The 18,328-nt window shown below is 47.4% G+C and overlaps 1 protein-coding gene across 1 annotated transcript in view; it reads left to right on the top strand.

Annotated features, from left to right (window-relative positions):
- The first annotated feature begins 664 nt into the window (after positions 1 to 664).
- Positions 665 to 18,328, top strand: part of LOC135911343 (uncharacterized) — a 609,973-nt gene continuing 592,309 nt past the window's right edge. Inside the window, exon 1 of the mRNA XM_070523691.1 lies at positions 665 to 803. The gene's annotated coding sequence lies outside the window, so the exon portion shown is untranslated. The remainder of the gene's footprint in view (positions 804 to 18,328) is intronic.

The raw sequence follows: 18,328 nt of genomic DNA, 5'->3' as shown, positions 1-18,328 counted from the left end.
GTAGTCCGGCATCCAAGTCACCACAACACTACCATCGGTAGTGGGCAGATATTCTCCCGAGTCTCCTTGTATGTTGTATGGCACACTGCCTTTTTCTCTAAATTAATTAGCAAGCAATTACATGACATATTTAAGCCGGATATGATGTCAGATGCATGCGGGACCGCATGATACCAGTTTAATCACATTCTCGCCACCAGCTTTCGAAAAACTTAACGCTAATGTGATGTTGCAAACTGTCCTTCTTTTTTTTGTCTCTGATTACGAATTGTCACCACGAAGTGCGATTCGAATGTAGCAAGTTGGTATGAAAATGCAGGAGGAAGCATCGACGTGGGGCCACACTGTTAAAAAAAAAAGCCCGTAAAATTACAAAAAGATCCTACAGGACCGCAGCCGCAGGGATGCCGCACCTGCTGTGCCCTATTACGGGCTTCGATTCCGAATCCGCTTCCCAAGGGAATCCTATTTCGGGGTACGATAAGCAGTCATGTTTAGTGTGAAGGATGTGGTGAGTATTGTTATTGTTTGCGATTGCCGGGAAGCCCATCCCGTATTCGTTAAGCTAGTGCGGCATTAAAACTCAAATCGGACTAACTTTTTGCTCGGAACTTGTTGCGCGACGGCGCCACCGCGCGGAAGAACACGGCCATGTGCAAGCAGGCCTTGTTTCTGTGGTGGTTTCGGATGTGCGAGCAGCGGATGCTGCGTCCCTGGTTTCATAATTTCGCGCGTTTTCCGCTGCTGCAAGGTCCAGCCGTGTAGCGTCATGGATTATCCGGCTCCTGTCAAATGATTGCACGGTAAGTTCGAACGAACGTCAATTCTTTGTTGCGTCGGAAAGCTGTTCGTCTACGAATCGCTGATCCACCGCCTGCCCGTGTGCCTGCCTTTCTTTATGACATGCTTGCTTGCTATAGGTTTATATTCTGTACTGAATGCGAGTGCTTCTGCAGCGTTCAACCGTCGCCATTCTTTCTGAGCGTGCAAATGAACGGCGCAGCTTGCCCTGTCGCCTCTGACAATGTGGTATTCGTCGCCGAACGGCCGGCTGGTGCTTGCTTGTCACTTCGTCCAGCCGCTCGCAGAGCCGATGTATGTAGTTGATGTGCTTGCGCCGTGGTGATTTGCAGGGTGTGTGTCACTGCGCGAGTTTGTGTCGGCGTTGACAGCGTGCTCATGGATCCCGCGTATAGCAAGGGTCTCACCAACTGCTCATAACACGCGAAATATGGCCAGGGATGCCACCCACGCCTGATACACTGGCGCATCGGCGTTAGGTTACCTGCCGCTGCTCGGGACCCGTTCGAGTAACGCTGGAGAAGAAATTCACGAGTTAGCTGCGGTTATCGCGGCGCGATTATCTTATCGTTTCCAACGCTGGGGGCAAACGAGGCGCTGGTATGGCTGCGCTACTTCGACAAGAGCACGACTGGTAGCCGCGCGCCAGCCGGCACGGATCAGGTGTCTTGTTTTTTCTTGTTTATCTCGATATCTTTTTTTCTGTCCCCACATATATATGTATGGGGCGTCGTTGCCCACAAGGCGAGGCGTGAGAGAGGAGCAACTAAGTGGCGTGGCATGCGTGCACATTAAAGGGAGCACGGTTCATCTTCATGCCGTCACATGCGAGCTGTCTCAAGGAAGACCAGGTAGAGGCATTGGGTGCAGACCCCGAGCGTTACAAAGAGCTGGCTGGCTTTGGAACGAGAGCATTACGCATGGGATCGTGGCCTAATGGTACAGAGCAGCGGGCGGCTGTGCTAGACGGCCGAGGTTCGATTAAACCGTCGGTCACACATTGTTAAGGCGAGAGCTCTAAGAGGAAGCTTTAGCTCGGGCCCGACTCCTATGCGGCCAATTAAAATACATGTAAAACGCAGAAACATGCTTATGAGATAACCCCTCCATCGATGTTGATGAAATTTGTTGCATTTGAGGGAGAAAGTTAAATTCTTGTGACTGTTGGAAGCGGAATTTGAATGTATGCTCTGAATTTTTGAAGAGCTTTTCGAAAATTCGGAAGTTTGAATGAAAGGTAGAACCACAAAGTTTACAAATAAATACCTCTGCATCAACAACATATACCGCGGTTCTGTAAACGGCATCCATTAGATCATCAAAAGTGTACAAATTCGATATGTGAATTTATATCGTACGGGAATTGGTTACGTTGTGTACAAGGGGTTTGCAAAAGCTGGATTTTGATATTGCTGAATTATTTTGAGATTCATGTGTAACCTATCAACTTTGTCTGATTTAGATCTAGTATTACACGCAATTCGCAGAATTGTGATATCACTTTTCCTTGCAGACTCAAACCTTTGTAAACTTGATAGTTTCGTTTTCTCAAAATTTCCGATTTTTGCCAATTTTTTTATAGAAACCTGACGACATAAATAAAAAAGTCGAGACCAACAGTCACTACATCTTAAGTATTCTTTTTCTGAATGCAACAAACCTCGTCAAATTTGGTACAGTGGTTGCCAAGAACAACGAATTCTCCTTTTACATGTATTTAGATGGGAGCACCCAAGCTAAAGCTTCCTCTTAAGTGGCTCGTACATCCGATGGTCTGGAAAACGCGCCGCGTGGTACAGAAAGTCAGGTGAGCTTGCCGCGCACAGACATACGCTCGAGCCACTGCTCGCCACGCGTTCGTCGTCGTCATCTTCTTCTACAGCTGGCTCCGATGCCGCTCACCATGCTAAGAAAAAGGCAAAGTTAATTAGGTTAGAGGTGATTCCAGGGTTACGGACTGGATTCCACTGGAAGGGAAGCGTAGCAAGGGGCGGCAGAAAGTTAGGTGGGCGGATGAGATTAAGAAGTTTGCAGGCACGGCATGGCCACAATTAGTACATGACCGGGGTTGTTGGAGAAGTATGGGAGAGGCCTTTGCCCTGCAGTGGGCGTAACCAGGCTGATGATGATGATGATGATAATGATGATGATGATGATGATGATGATGATGATGATTCCAGCACTCGATCCCCACGACCCGCGGTGGCTGTCGAACCCTCGAGCTTACGTGAAAGTCGGACCCACGACCTTTGGTTTGCAGCCGAAGTTAACTAGTATAGAGCTAATTAAAGTATTAAAACCCTGGGCCTTTGGTGTTAATGAGGGTGAAGTTAATTAAGGCGCAACTTATTAGGGTATTGTCAGTTAAGGCACTCGAATCCGCGACTTTTGGCGGTAGGCAACCAGTAAGAAGTAACAACGCATCGGAATGAGAATCTCAAGTAATTTAATTAATGTCCATGGAGCGCGCGGGCTTTCCCATTAAGCCTGAAATAAGTGTCAAGATCTTTTCCGCTTTGCTCGGGGCTGTATAAGGAGGCTTCATCCAGACAGAGACGAAATCCAGGTTGGTAGGCTAGTATAGTGCTTTCACACTAAAATAAGTAGTGAAGCTAACTGCATTCTTGATTAGTTGCGTCGTTCCTCGATACTCGCACCCCTTTCTGCAATACTGCTAGCATATTCTGCAATAGTACGACCGAAAATAAGATATTCCTGTCCAGTAGGTGACCCTCGAATCTATTCAAAGCCCTACAGCTATATTTATTGATGATGAGTATTTCTACTATAATGGCATGTCCTTTTAACTAATTTACACGACCTAGAAATAAAAGACGGAATTTCTAAGTTCATTTCGTTTATTTTAAATTATTCCTCTCTTAACTGCAATTTTGCCTGTACTTACATCGCTACTGCACTATTGTGCATTCATCGTAAGAAAATCATGTTTATCTGCCACCCGCACGTACTCCCCTGCACTTGAAGTTCTTCTTCTTTGAAACAACCAGGGACCGGAATGATCTCGCAAATCAAACTGTGTACCATCTTAAGGCCACTATAGAAGAAATGTTTTTTTTATCGAGCAGAGTCTCACCCCTTGAGTAATAAATGCCGGGACAGGTGTGTTTGAGAAATTAATAAATTATTTGAACAAAGCAAATAGTGGGCATTCCACATAGCTAATTCGGATGAAAGCTATGTATTACCATATATGGACTTCAGCTTCTTTAACCGCCTTGCTTTCTGTAACATAGCACTAATAACAAAGGTGAATATAGGCGACCTAATTGCTGTAAAATGCGGGCTACAGTTGGCCGTTTTCAACTTTTCTTCTGCAAGTCATCCTCATAGCCAAGACTGGCCGCGATAATAGTCAAACATGATATTGACTTGTTTGTTATGCCCGGCCATTTTTACAGGTTAACCACTAAAAACAGGTATTGATGATATGCAATAAGCATGTAATGCTATGCAGTGTATTTTGCAACTTGGATCTTCAAGTTACCGCGAAATGTATTATTGTGTTCAATAAACCTTATCCTTACTGCACAGATAGCATTGCCTGTGAACAATAATCCTCAAGAAAATGAAGACAAATCTGATTTATTGGGCTAGTTTCTTTGGGGCATTTATTTCATTGTTCCTGATTATAATTTCTTCATCAGAAGGACAGCTTACCGCTTTTAATCTCTGCATCGTGCTTCATTGAATGTATATCACTTCTTCTTTGCCGATATTTGGCACGTTCAAGCTGATAAGTTATCACGATCACATTATTCTTTGCATATATAGAACAAAGTTTTCAGTTGATCCATCAATGATTACACCTTCTAAGAATGCAGGTACACATATGGTTACGCAAACGGTTAATGCATGGCTACCATCGTGGCTGCACGTATTTCGGTTGCAGTGTAGAATAGTCTAGCATACGAGTGCCAAGATGTGGATAGATGAGCGCGTGTTGCTGCTGAGGTCAGTGTGTATCTTAACAAGCTACGATAGTGGTAGTGGCTGAAATTACGTGCTAGGCTTAGTAGGTCGTGCGGAATAAACTTGGGATTATAAGTTCGTTTTCACAATTCTTTTTTTTTTCTTCATGGGTGTTCTTTAATCGCATTTGTCGCCTCCCTTTTTGCGACATTCTTGTGTTTTTTTTTCTTCCAAAGACTATCCTGAGTATTCACGTAACCTGTGTGGAGTATCAGTTATTACTGCATGAAAAAAAAAAACGTTTGGTGGCGTCAGACAGAAAAGGAGAAAACATCAACAAACGTTGAGCTCCTGATACACATGCAAGAGTCAAAAATGTGGTTTTATTTATTATTCTGGTTAGCGTGTTTCTCTTCTAACGAACTATAGACTGTACGAGTTCCACTTTAGTTAGACTACCTAACAGATAGCTACAACACAGGGGAATGCTGCACAACACAAAAGGAAAGGAATCAGACATACGAGCATCTGTACCAATCGCTGGTGCTGCGATTTATATCCTTCCATGTATTGCTGTTACATTACTTTGACGTTTTCATTAATCATCATGGCTGCTGTACTGCACAGCAAATATACGAAGTTATTCCGGTGTTATTAAAGTCACAATGTTGCACAGGTAACATTACTCATGCACTGATTAAGGCTGTGACACTGAACTTGCATGTTACATTTAAATAACCGTTCATCCATGGTACGGCGATGACAATGTCGGAAGGTAACAACGGTTTTAGCAGCTTTCATTCGCGGTATGGCAGTGGCAATGTTGGGAGGTGCTACGGCCTCCAATTGTAGGTTCCTGTGGTACAGCATCTGTAATGTTGGTGATTAAGAACGGCTTCAGGGGTATTTGCTTGTAGTACGGCATTGGCAATGTCACGTAGCAATACGGCTTCCACGGTAGTTTCTTGAGTTACGGCATTGGTAATGTTGGTTGGACACTACGGCTTCAGTAGCATCCTGTATCATTACGGGAACGTCTTCGCATCAACAGTTTGCAGGTTATGCTCTAATATGACGGGACTTTTACAGCGAAGCTGTGTATGGCTAGTCGATTCGTCCGTCCGTCTGTCGCCTGTACAGCTAAAGCTACAACACAATTCCATGTCCATGTGCGAAAAAAAAAAATTGGAGGACGCTTAAGCTTCGCCTTCAAGAGTGGGACGCGACAGCGTTCCCGTCGACCCGCCAAGGGGTATAAGACAATGCGCTACGGCACAGCGATCACTTACGATGCGCCCCGCATCGGACTTAGCGCCCACCTATCACGCGGTGAGCGTCGAGCAACGCAGCGTTCGGCGCGGCTACGAAACGTGCGCCTGAGCGAACGGAACGAACCAAAGAACTCGGTGTCTCGGAGGGGAAACGATCTACGCCAGCCAAACGTCGTGATCGGCACGGGCAGAGAGATAGTAATCTAAACCGGGAGCACGGCGAAGCGTCGTCAGGGGAGAGGGAGTCCCGCGACGCGCCTGGCAGTGGTCCCAATGCGGGCGCGGCGCGCCTCCTGTCGGGGCAGCGCCGCACATTGAGAGGAGGGAGTCTTCTGTGTTTGCCGCAAGATGGCTCTGCGTGTGCGGAAAGCGCAGAAGAAATGCAGCGGAAATTCACTTCGCAACTCGTGCAATTGCGACTTCTGTACGTTACATGTTCATAATTACCGATATACACCGCATTATAACTTTCCACGGCTCGTTTCGAAGGCAACACCGCATTCACTAGAGGCGCGTTTGCACCGCTTGGAAGCATCGAACTCGTGGCTGAGTGGTAGCGTCTCCGCCTCACACTCCGGAGACCCTGGTTCGATTCCCACCGGGCCAATCTTGGAAGTTGCTTTTTATTTATGAAGCGCCTGCCGTGATTTATCGCTCACGGTCAACGCCGCAAACGCCGACACCGACGCCGACACCCGACGCCGACGACACCGGCTTTTCTGCGACACGAGCTCCTTAACGCTATCGCGTTAAAAGAGAGGTGCGCAATTGATTGCGCCAGTACTGAAGTCGTTGCTCTCTGTCGCAGCCGAGCGCTCGCACAGCAGTTTCTCTCTGTCTCCGAAATGGGTAGGCCACCTGTCGTTCGTACTCCTGAGGAGCAGGCAGCATTCGATCAGCAACGCTGCGAGCAGAACCGGGAACGAGATCGTCTACGCCGTCCCGATGCTGCAGCCCGGGCACAAGAACAGGCTTGTGCAGCCGAGCACAAGCAGCAACTGCGTACCAAGGATCCAGCAGCCTACGAAGCCGTCGTTTAGTGAACCGTCTGGATTAACCCAGTGATAAACACCAGGGCCGCACTTTGAGCGTCGCTAGTTAACAATCTGAACGGAGTGCCTGGACGGTCTGTTTTTTTTTCTTTTTTACAGTGTACCGCTTGCACGATGTCACGTCTTCATCATTGTGTTCACGCAAATAAGATTACTTTCTACACTGTGAAACATGATCAGGTCGTTACTTTGTATATGCAAAATGAGATGGCACCTTTGACAGCTTACAGTGGCACTTGTTCAATAAACTACCTGTTTTACGGTTGTAACATGCCAGTAGACATAAAACCTGGGGTTTGACGAAGACGCGCCTTATCGGCGAAGATCATGGCAGAGTTAGATAAAAAAAAACAGACATGTTTAAAAGAAACAACACGTTTCCATTCCCCTAAGCGGCCATTCTTCACAAGGCTTCGAACGAGGCTCTCATGCGGGAACTGAAACGCCTCTCGTTTCTCTTTGATTTCTCTGGTCGGTGTCCGTGCGGTGTGCCGCGTTATATGCCACTAGGTAATAAGAACGAAATTTCATAAGAACCAAAGGGATTGCACAATGATAAAATGAACCAGTGACTCCATTACTCCCACTTTTGTTTTACATTCAAAACAAAACGTACTATCAGAGCGAGTGGGATAGTCGAATGTGCTGAGCCTCTTGCCACGTCTCCATTGCGCAGCCAGTCTTATTCTCGTCTCAACAACGCAGAAAGGAACGTTAAATATCACGACCACAAAAAAACGATATTGCTCGTTGTTGGTGCGGGAGTACCCAACGTCATCCGACGAACTTTGGCTCGGTTCCTTGCTGCAGTAACTTGGGTAACGAGGAGCGAAAAAAAGAAAGAAAAACTCGTACACTGGAATTGCTCATCAAATTTCGTCTCATTCCAACGGTGTGTATATTAACAGTGCAAGATCAAGGCAATGGCCAAGAGCACTTACGAACGAGAAACGAAGCCCCTGGCGCGAAATTCAGAAAGCTTTTCCCGAGTGAGAATTGTTTCATAGTTGGACGGTGGCCTTCACTATTAATATCTCCGCGATCACGTTTGAACCAAACCTACTCTTCCGCAAAGAAATATATATTTTTTGTAAGTGTAAAGGTCTGGGTTCGCTCATCCGATGTGGTCTCGCATGTGCCTTTCGTGAATCGCCTCCTTACCCCAACGATCGCTTTCACGAGGGGTGGGTCGCTCAACACCAGCCACTGTGGAAATGCTTTTACGCAAGAAAGGTTTTGGGAATAGAAACACTGAGTACGCGTTGACAAGAATAGTTCTTACGTTAATAGTGTTCACAAGGCCTTATGCCAGTCAGTTCTCATCTTGCATGTTTAGTTATAGAAGGTGGCTTGTCAACGGTACAAAGCTCTTGAAAAAATAAAAGCTTTGAGAATGAATCGAGCGGTACTTATCCAGATCAGTAAGCGCCAGGCACGTTCTCTCCAATGACGCTTGTCTCGTCCTCGCGTGCTTGCGTTCGTTATAGAAAGGAAACACGCACACAAGGAAACTACAGTTTATCCCTAGATTTGAAGCACGCTCACGTATGCTATTTCGGGATTGCCGCCCATCGTCGGCAGCCCCGGGATAACTAGATAGTCGTCTACGTATCTAAACACATGCACGGCCAATTCTTTAAGATTGTTTTGTAGTTTTCTATTAACGCGGCTTAGGTAAATGTCACTTCATTCCGGGATAACTAACCGGAATGCCGAGGTCAACCCAGAAAACGAGGTGGAAAAAAAAATGATGCTTAGAAAACAGACCTAAGGAAGCCTGGCTCCGCCACAAAGCTACGCTGCTGCGTGGCAATGCCTCCAGGGAGCTTGGCGGAGCGGAGGTTGGGATACGTGGAGGGTGAACGCAGCAAAGCATGGCGCGCGCGCAAGGACTGAAATACGGAAGACGCAGAGAAGGTGTGCTCGGCCGCATTTATGTAGTAAAGGGACGGGGAGCAAAAGAAAAAACAAAAAACAGAAGGATGGCAACGGTCTTACAAGTTTCGAAGAGTGGGATCTCAGCTGGGCGGCTGTGCTGCGGCGAAGATGGGAGGCGAGGGGAATTTGGGAACGACGCCGTTGGCGCGAGTGTAGAGATATGAAGAGTAGGAGGTCAGGTAATGGGGAAGAAAAATAAAAAAAAGGGGGAGGGGAGGGCGAAAGAAGCTCCGCGCGCATTCAATAGCGTGGGCGCTCCGGTCACCTTCGACCTTTCCCTAGCCTTGGGAGAAGCCGGCCTTCCTCTATACCCCTGCGGGTCTGTTTTTTTTTTCTTGGCGGTGCTGTTGCCTCAGATTTACAGCGCCTATCTCAGCGTTCCTTAGTATATCTGCTCATTTTGAAGATCTCCCTCCACTTCTCTTCCTACTCTTCGTCTTTCTCTCGTTTTTTTTTCTTTTCTTTCTCCATTGAATAGCTTAGCTTTCTTGTTCGTTTTATTTGTTCTCTCTGCTAAGCATTTCTTTTTCCGCTTCTATTTGCTCTGGAATGTACTCTCGATTGCCTCCGACGAAGCGAATGTCATTTTTTTATTTTTGAGGAAGACTGCCTTTTTTTTTCTTTAACAGCGAGTTTAGACTTCCGTCTTTCGTGTGATTTCTCTTTGTTCCTACCTTTCTTTCTTTCCTTCCTTCTTTCATCCACTTGGGCACGGAGAAGAGTCGAAGCCTGTTGCTGACTCGAGCTGGCGTTCTCTTTGTTTCTTTCTTTTTAATCCTCGGCTTCTCTTTAGGTCTCCTGCACTCTCCTTGTTGCTTTGGGCGACGCTACCGAAGCGTGCGTCGTTAACTGTAGCCTGTTCAGCGTGAAAGTGTACCTTGAGCTGCTTTCGAAGAGCCCTTTCCGCTCTCTTTCTTTTTCTACGACTCCTCTGGCGTCGCCTCTTATTCCCAGCGTCTCTGGTTCCCGTCACAGCCAGGTATTTTCGTGTGGGCGACGCCCTGCAGGTCGTCACTGCTGAGCGGATGAAGAAAAAAAAATACCTTACGTGTTGAAGTGAAGGCAGCAGGCGACGGCTCCCTCCATTGGAAGTGTGTAGTGTTCGGCAATACGCGAGAGGACGAACAAATACGCCAGTGCGCCTCGTTGGGCTCGAAAGGTCGCCTCGGAAGTTGAACGCCCTGAGGACAGATTGTTCGAGACTCCTTGTTCCTTCTTTTTTTTTCTTGGGTTACTTACACTGAGCCTCGAGAAACATTAAATGGAATGGCTGGAAGTTCTGGAGAGAGTAATATAAAGAAAGTCACAGGCCTACGGGAAGCACAAGCGGCATAGTCACAGCGCAAGCTGGAGGAGGGGCTTCACGGGAGCTCGATTTTCGCCGCCACGCGCCACAGGGTCTTCGCGGCGAAGTCTCTCGGCGTCGTTTTGGCGAGAACAATCTGAACCGTCCGCCCGGCGTCGACGGCGAGCTGCGGCTTGCGCTGCGGCTTGTCCTGCTCTGCGCGCAGCCGTCTGCTGAGCTCGATGGGGCCTGGTTGCAGTCGCGCGCGTAGCTCTGCGTTTCGCTTCTTTTAGCAGCGGATCGTACCTTTCGAGCAGGCGCCGTAACGTGTACCGACGAGTGTAAACACAAGTCTCCAAGCTATGTGGCGCGCATGTCACATCCCTTGACCCAAGGCACGGTACGTTGTTGATCATCATCAGCATGATCATCATCATCATCATCATCACTACGCCCACTGCAGGGCAAAGGCCTCTCCCATACTTCTCCAACTACCGCGGTCATGTGCTAATTGTGGCCATGTTGCCCTTGCAAACTTCTTAATCTCATCCGTCCACTTAACATTCTGCCGCCCACTGCTACGCTTCCCTTCTCTTGGAATCCAGTCCGTAACCCTTAATTACCATCGGTTATCTTCCCTCCTCGTTACATAACGATGGTTTATTGGCATCCCTTTCGAAACGGGGTGGTCACAGGCACCTAGCCTGCTTCAGCAAACCACGTCCAGCTGCATGCAGCATGCAGCTGCCATATACAACTGCTGTATGCATCTGTTGTATGTCGGGACACCTGGTAAAAAATATTGGGACTGCAATGCAGAGTCTGTAACCATCGACGCTACGTGGCGCGCATGTAACATCTCGTGTCAAATGGCACGGTACGATGCTAATGATGATCAGGGCGGTTTAATAGCATTCCCTGTGCAATGGAACGGTGACAGTCGCTTGGCCTGCTTGAATTATTCAAGTATGCCATACATGTTTCTCACTACATCATTATCTTTACAGCTCGATAATCTTCTTCCTCAAGACTTCTCTATCTGCCTTGTACCACTACCTACGGGCGTGCCACCTGGTGCAATAATTTGCAACCGCAATGCAAAGGGCGCACGTATAGACGCTACGCGGAGCGCGCCTCTCGTCGCAGGGAAAGTGTCACGACACGACGCTAAAGAGGATGTCGATGATTTATTGTCATCCCTTCGAAACGCGGCAGTGTCATAGTCACACAGCCGGTTTGATTTTCTCGGGTACACAACGTTTTTTTTTTTTTGTAGCATCCTTTCGCACATTTCCTTAAACTTCTCTTTCTTCCTCAAGCCATCTGCGACTGCCTCGTACACCGCTACCGTTGCATTTGCCACATGGTGTTCCACTTGGCGTAATAATATGCAATTGCAATGCAAAATGCGCACGTATCGACGCTACGCTACGCGCACGTGCCATCCCGTGCCTCCTCGTGCGCTACGACACGTTTATAGGCCATTTTTCGGCTGCACGCTATAGTATGCGCTGACGCGGCTCAATTTTAAGAGTATAGCTGACTGTCACGTAGCGGGCCCGTGTTCAATCCCGGACGGGAACTGGTTATTTCTCTCTCATTCCCGGTGATAGCAGCTACGGACATAGGTGGTGGAGGAGGCGAACAGCTGCGCCAGAGAGAGAGAGAGAGAGAGAGAACTTCATGTAGTCACCTGCAGAACGACACCATGACTAGATGGCGCCGTGACGCGGGCCCTGACGTCTTCTCAGCGGGTGGTCTCTACTCAACTCCAGCGCGTGTAACTCCCGCGGTCGGTCGGCCTGAGGGGCAACGTTCCGTCGGTTTCGCTCGGCCTTTGTCTTTCAAGAGCCGCCGAGACCTGCTGGACGGCCCAACCGAAACGGCCATTGTATTGATCCCATAACAGCCTATACGCTGTAGAAGCAAATGCACGCAGCCATGTTGCCGCTGACATGCGAGCCTTAGAAAGCCTGCGACCAAATTGGTTATCTCGTTGAACATCGTTGCAAAACGCATCCTAATGCTACAGAGAAACCGAAATCACTCAACAAAGGAGAACTACATTTAGCACAGAACGTGAGACCGCCACGTGAAAGAAAAGAAAGAAAATCTACCTTGAGAAAGTAGCTGGCGGCCTAAAAAAAAATTCGCCAAACGGGAGTGCTGTAGCAGGTCCACCTTCTTTCGAAGTAATAATTGAAGTAATCCTTCAGAAGATTTAATTACGGGTACGCACTTTATTACAAACTGTATCGGTCGATTGGATTGGCTGATAGCGCCGAGTGCAGTGTCTGCGTTGTCGAGGAAACTATAGAAAATCCGCTGTGCTACTGCCCACCTTTTGCAAACGAGAGACATGACCTTTGCCCAGCTCTCAGTCAGTTAGATAGAAAACCGTTCACCTTGAACAAGATCTTGGGACCATGGCCTCGCATATCGAAGTCCCAAAAGCACTGCCACGATATTTGAAAACTACCGAATTCAGCCACCGTCTGTGGTCAGGACTGAGTGACCGAATGATATCCCCAGTGGACTTTCTCTTCTTTTGGTCTTTCCATCCCCTCTTCCCTTTCCCCAGTGTAGGGTAGCCAACCGGGCTCAGTCCTGGTTAACCCCCTTATCTTTCATTTATTATTTGCTCTCTCTCTCTTTCTTATCGGTCGATTTCTACATACTGTATTGGTGAGTGTAGCTGAATCCGTTTCATTGCGCGCTTAGTGCTTAGCTGCGTGATTAATTAAGCCTTCTAAGAAAAACTGCCAGTGGAAGCAGCCTGCGCGCTAAATGCCTGTGCCTACTTCTTTTCGTGACACAGTTTTCGAGTGTGCAGCAGTTCCTAGCAATCAATAAAGGGACAAATCAGACATCCACCCGTTTGTGGCAATCGCTACAAAAAAAATTTATACGGGTACCTCGAAAGAAAAGCCTTAGATTTAGGTGCACGTTAAAGAACCCCAGGTGGTCGACATTTCCGGAGTCCTCCACTACGGCGTGCCTCATAATCAGGAAGTGGTTTTGGCACGTAAAACCCTATAATTTCTTTTTTCGAAAGAAAAGTTGTGGCGTAATAGTTCTGCGTGATTCCACGGAAGGCGCCACGAGCGATGTGTTTACGAAGCCTTGATTGCCAGGAACTTCACGCATAGTTCTGTCGGTTTCCGCCCAACCATTACGTAATAGTTCCGCAGGTTTCCGCAGAACTATTACGTCAAGCTTCTAGCAATCAAGGCTGTATAAACGCATCGCCCCTGGCGCCATCCATGTTGCGTGATGAACTACCTTGCGATGAGCGGATCCCGCGAGCATCTCGGTAACCCGCGTCAAGCATTTGTCAAAAAAAAATGTAAAAAAATCCATTTCTAAGATGTTCACGGATAAGCCTCTTCCGTCTTTTCTCGTTACGAGAGTGACGCCTCGAAATGCTTCTTTTTTTTTTCTTTTCGCATTCTCTCTCAATAGTTTAAGTGGTCGGTTTTGGTCATTTGTCGTGTTTTCATCACCTCTCTTGGCATCGAATCTCAGTTACTTTCCGTACGCTTACTCAAAAACAAAATGCTGTAAGAGTATTTTTTTTAATCTAGAAGCCACTGATAATTGAAATGCTTTGCTAATAAATCGCAGCCTCTTTTCCTTGGCAAGAGTAAAAAAGTCAGGCTTTCTTTTCCGGAGAGTAATGCTCAGGCATTTTTCTACGAATAATGTAAAGGCGAAACAGTAAGCAATTGAATTGACTGGACTATCACTCCGTCCTAAAACACACACGTAGCTTATAATTTGTGGCACAAGAACCAAACAAGCATACAAAAGAGTGGAATGAACTACATATACATAATTAACACTACACTAAAAAAAGAACGTGTAATCAGCTATGTAAAGAGCACCGCCGTCATTCTTACTCATTGTGCTAATTAAACAAGGCCGTCGAAATACGCGGCTCAAATAAGGATTTTTATGGACTCTAAACGCACGACTGCGGAGAAATGGCGCTTTCAATCTTTCTCCCTATATATATATATATATATATATATATATATATATATATATATATATATATATATATATATATATATATATATATATATATATACTCAATAATACGATGGACGATTATTATTTTCCCATATATTTTACGCGGACGTTTTGTTGAGAGGATTACGGGTAGGCTTTAGGTCGTGGTCAACTTGGATTTTTCTATTCAAGCACACGCGCAACCCATAATTTCTCCGCTGAAGAAACGCTCAACCGATCCGAATTCAAGTTCCCGAATCGGGCCAAAAAACTGAATTTAATACGACTGTCGGGAGCACGATTTTTGCTTATTACCTGTGAGTTAGCGAAAGTATGGTGTCAATAGTTTGAAAAAAAATTTCCCCAAATATCGAAGTTCGTAACTCTTCGGCGAAAAGCAGACATTGAAATTCTGTACACCGAATCCATTAGAGCAAATAAAGTGTACGAGATCTATGCACGGGTTTAAAGCTTATGTTAAATGCTCCAGTGACCACGAGGGTTTACGCAAACGTGCTTTGGAATTTCGGGCGCACTACCAAGCTGTTTACAATGAATCCGGGTTGTGTGACTTACATGTTTCAACAGGTGCGGCTCACGGAATATTTTCTTAATGCACTATTGGATTTGCAAACTTCGTGCTTCACTATGTCTTAAATTTTGCGAGATGCTTCAATGGTTGTCAAGCAATTCATGGTCTAAATGAGTAACCTACTCCTTACAGCGGCCACATTCAAACATTTTACGTTAAATGTGGCAAAGCTCAAGGACCCGGTGTGGTCATTTGAGAGCGATTCAATTTCTTCGTTCCCATGTGTCAAGACAGGAGCTTGTGAGCTAAGGACCTTTCCTGAAGAAAACTAACAAAAATGCGTAGTAACATTAGTGCAGACTATAGATAAGGGGAAAATCTAACCGCACTTGGAAAATGACTTGAAGGTAAAAAAAAAAAGTGGCACCGCAAACACAGTTGCCACTGGCTTCGAAGCAATTTTTGATATCCTCCGAAACTTCGTCAGATTGCAAGGCAAACGTTATTGTGTACTGATACAGCAAATGGAGTCACAGCCTTATTGCCATCGCAGGGAAGTTTCAAATCATAACTCGCACAATAACTAGCACGCAAACAGCCGCTAGTAATTGTGTTCACCAATGTACTAATATTAATGATTGAGTTCAAACTATGGATGTTTCCACAGATTTCGACATTTCGTATCTAAAATGTACACTATCTCACGCAGGTGACAATGACCTTACAAGGACCTTGTTATCGGCGGGTCACGTACGCTTTGCGTTTGCTCTCTCAAGCTGAGAACAGTTTTTTGAGAACTGTAAGGTTCGATTCCCAGAATCCGGGTGTATATATAGAGGGGGGGGGGGGAATGTAAAGATGCCTCCAAGAGCACGAGGAAATAAAAAATATCCCTGAGCATTCCACTACTGCCTTAGTGTAGGTTTGTAACACCCCTCCCCCCTCCCTAGTGAACGCCACAATAAACAAGTGAATAAATAAATAAAATGAACACGCGTTTGAATTCGTCTAAGATATGCATTCGAGCAGCGTCGCTTGCGCAGGCGGTGCAAACTGAACTTTCGTGACTTCCAAAGAGCGTGTTCTTGACTACACATAAATGAGATATCACAGATCACAGCCCCTTCTGTCACTGCTTGTATCCCTCACTGAGGCTCCGACTAGCGCAACCGCAAGATCAAGGATCAAAACAAAACAAAAACAGAGTATAGGACACGGACGTGGGGTCATTGATCAACCCAACATCCTGCCTGTAAGAGTGGTTCTTCCTTTATTTTTTGGATGAGTGCGGGCTTGTAACGTGTGCGCCTTTAAAATTCCTCTCCGCGTGTTCGTTGTGACCTGTTCGTGGCCCTTTCCAACGAGAGCTCCCTGGTCATTGCTATAATTACCAACCTACTGTTGCGAACTAGTTTGAGCACTTGCTGGAACATTTTCTGCATAACAGCGGTGGAACCTATCAAAAAAAAAAGAAGACGCTAAGTCCCGTCAGGCGTTGAGCGTAAACAGCAGCCTACCTACGCCTTCCACCCACGCTCAACTTGCCTAAGAGAGCAAGCTCCAAGACCTCGGTCGAAAACCATATGCGTAATGTGGCGAGCGTAATCTGAAGTGCTTGCGCATCTTCTTTCAGAACTCGAAAGTGTGGAAGTCCGTAGCATGCGCAGGTGTTTATTCACGCCAGGGGTCCCAGCGCGATGCTGAAGTTCTGCAGCGTTCCCCGACCTTTTTCGCTTCTCCCACCTCCTTATTCTAGTTTACATATTCCTAGCTTCTTCAGTTTCCTCCTGCACTCTTCAATCTTCAAACATTTACGTTCGAACTTCTCGCTTCGTCTTAGTCGTTCGGCTTCTGCGAACTTCCCAAGTGCAGCTTATTACTGCCGGTGGAAACACCTTGCACGCACCCACCCTGCCCGTTCCGCTCACAGGGCGTAGTCCTCGACCCACAAGCTTTTCCCGCGCCCTTTTGAGCGTTCCCCTGTTGTCGGCACCCGCAACCACCATGGGTCCCGGTATCCGGGGGGTCGATACCATTATGCAGGCGGAGTCTTTATCTTCGGCCTTCGGCTCGGAGCGTCAACCCGCGCCTGAACCGCGTTGCCTGCCTCTTTCTTTTCGGCGAAGCGGCAGTGTGCCGATGTTGTTTTTGTTTTGCGAAAGAAACTCGCAGCTGCCAGAGGCCCGGCCAAGGAGCACTCCGGGAGCCCGCAGGTAGCCCTCCGCAACACGGCCTCCGCCCCCCCCCCCTCCCCCCGCTCTCTCATCTTTGCTCCCCTACGATCTCGCATCTTCCTCCCATCCTCCGATTTCTTCGTCGTTCGACGACATTGCGTGGGCGACGGCAAGAGCGCAGGCGCCACATCGACCACCTGTGACTCGGTAGTGCCTTCCCCCCACTGCCATGGAGGGACGGTGCTTGGCTCCTTCCCTCGTTTCCACGTGCGGTACCTGCCCTTCCCTCTCTCCACCAACGTACTGCTTCTCTATCACTCACCCCTTCCTATCTCCGAGGCCCGTCGACCACCATCGTTCTCCAGAAATTCTCTTTCCCCACCCCTTTTTACTAGCAGACAATTCCCTGCTATCCTGCTGGTCACCCTATCTTTTGGAACCTTGCTCTCTCTCTCTGTCTTTGCGCTTACACGCGCCCTTTTCTCTTCGTCTCCCACCCCGTTTCCTTCCTCTCTTTCCCGTCTTTCATCTCGTTCGTTCCCTCTATTCGCCCCACTCTCCGTTCTTCTTCTCAGCCACTCCCGTTAGGAAAAACACCGTCCCCCTCTCTAACCCTGCCTTCTCCCTAAGAAGCCAGTCCCTGCTGTCATGCTTGTTACACTCTATTTTGCAGTCCCTTTCTCTCTCCACGCATGAATTGTTTCGCTTCGTTGTTTACCCAGTTTTCTTCTTTCTGCCGAGACATCTCCCGTCTTTCCTTCCATCCGTCGCCTCCACTGCCAATCTTGTGCCCTGCCGGTCTCTTTAGGGAAAGAAGGGAGCGTTGTGGATGGCCGCCTCGCTTCGCTTCCCCTCGCAATCACGCAATTCTCCCCCCTCCCCAATTTTTCCGGGCGCCCTTATTTTCATTGATATTTTGTTCTTATTCCTTATTTCGATGTTGCTCTTCGCTCGATTGGCGCGGTTCTCCGCCCTTTAGGGAAACCTTCGATTGTGCCCGCAGGAGACCCGATGGATGAAGAGGCGCGTCGTTTGCCCGGGATACAGGCACCGAGCGTCTTTGCACAGATCTTGACGCGTATGCTTTTGTTGACAAACAATTGTTTTTTTCCTATGTGCCAGTGTTTTGCCCAGGTGATATGTTGTTTTCGTGGCTAAGAAAAGACAGTGTCGACCTTTGCACCAGCCGTCGAGGGAGAGGCGTTGCCAGCGAGCGACGTTGTTTGAGGACGGATGCTTTTGACAAGAGTCCGCGTAGCTCTTTGTTTATGAAGGGTGGGAATTTTGATCTGGATTATTTCGTAAAAGGGATGAACATGAGCAATTTGCATGAG

Source organism: Dermacentor albipictus, chromosome 8, assembly GCF_038994185.2.
Source record: "Dermacentor albipictus isolate Rhodes 1998 colony chromosome 8, USDA_Dalb.pri_finalv2, whole genome shotgun sequence".
In the NCBI taxonomy this organism is placed as follows: domain Eukaryota; kingdom Metazoa; phylum Arthropoda; class Arachnida; order Ixodida; family Ixodidae; genus Dermacentor; species Dermacentor albipictus.
The sequence above is the reverse complement of the archived record's forward strand: the minus strand, read 5'-3'. Positions and strand labels throughout refer to the sequence as shown.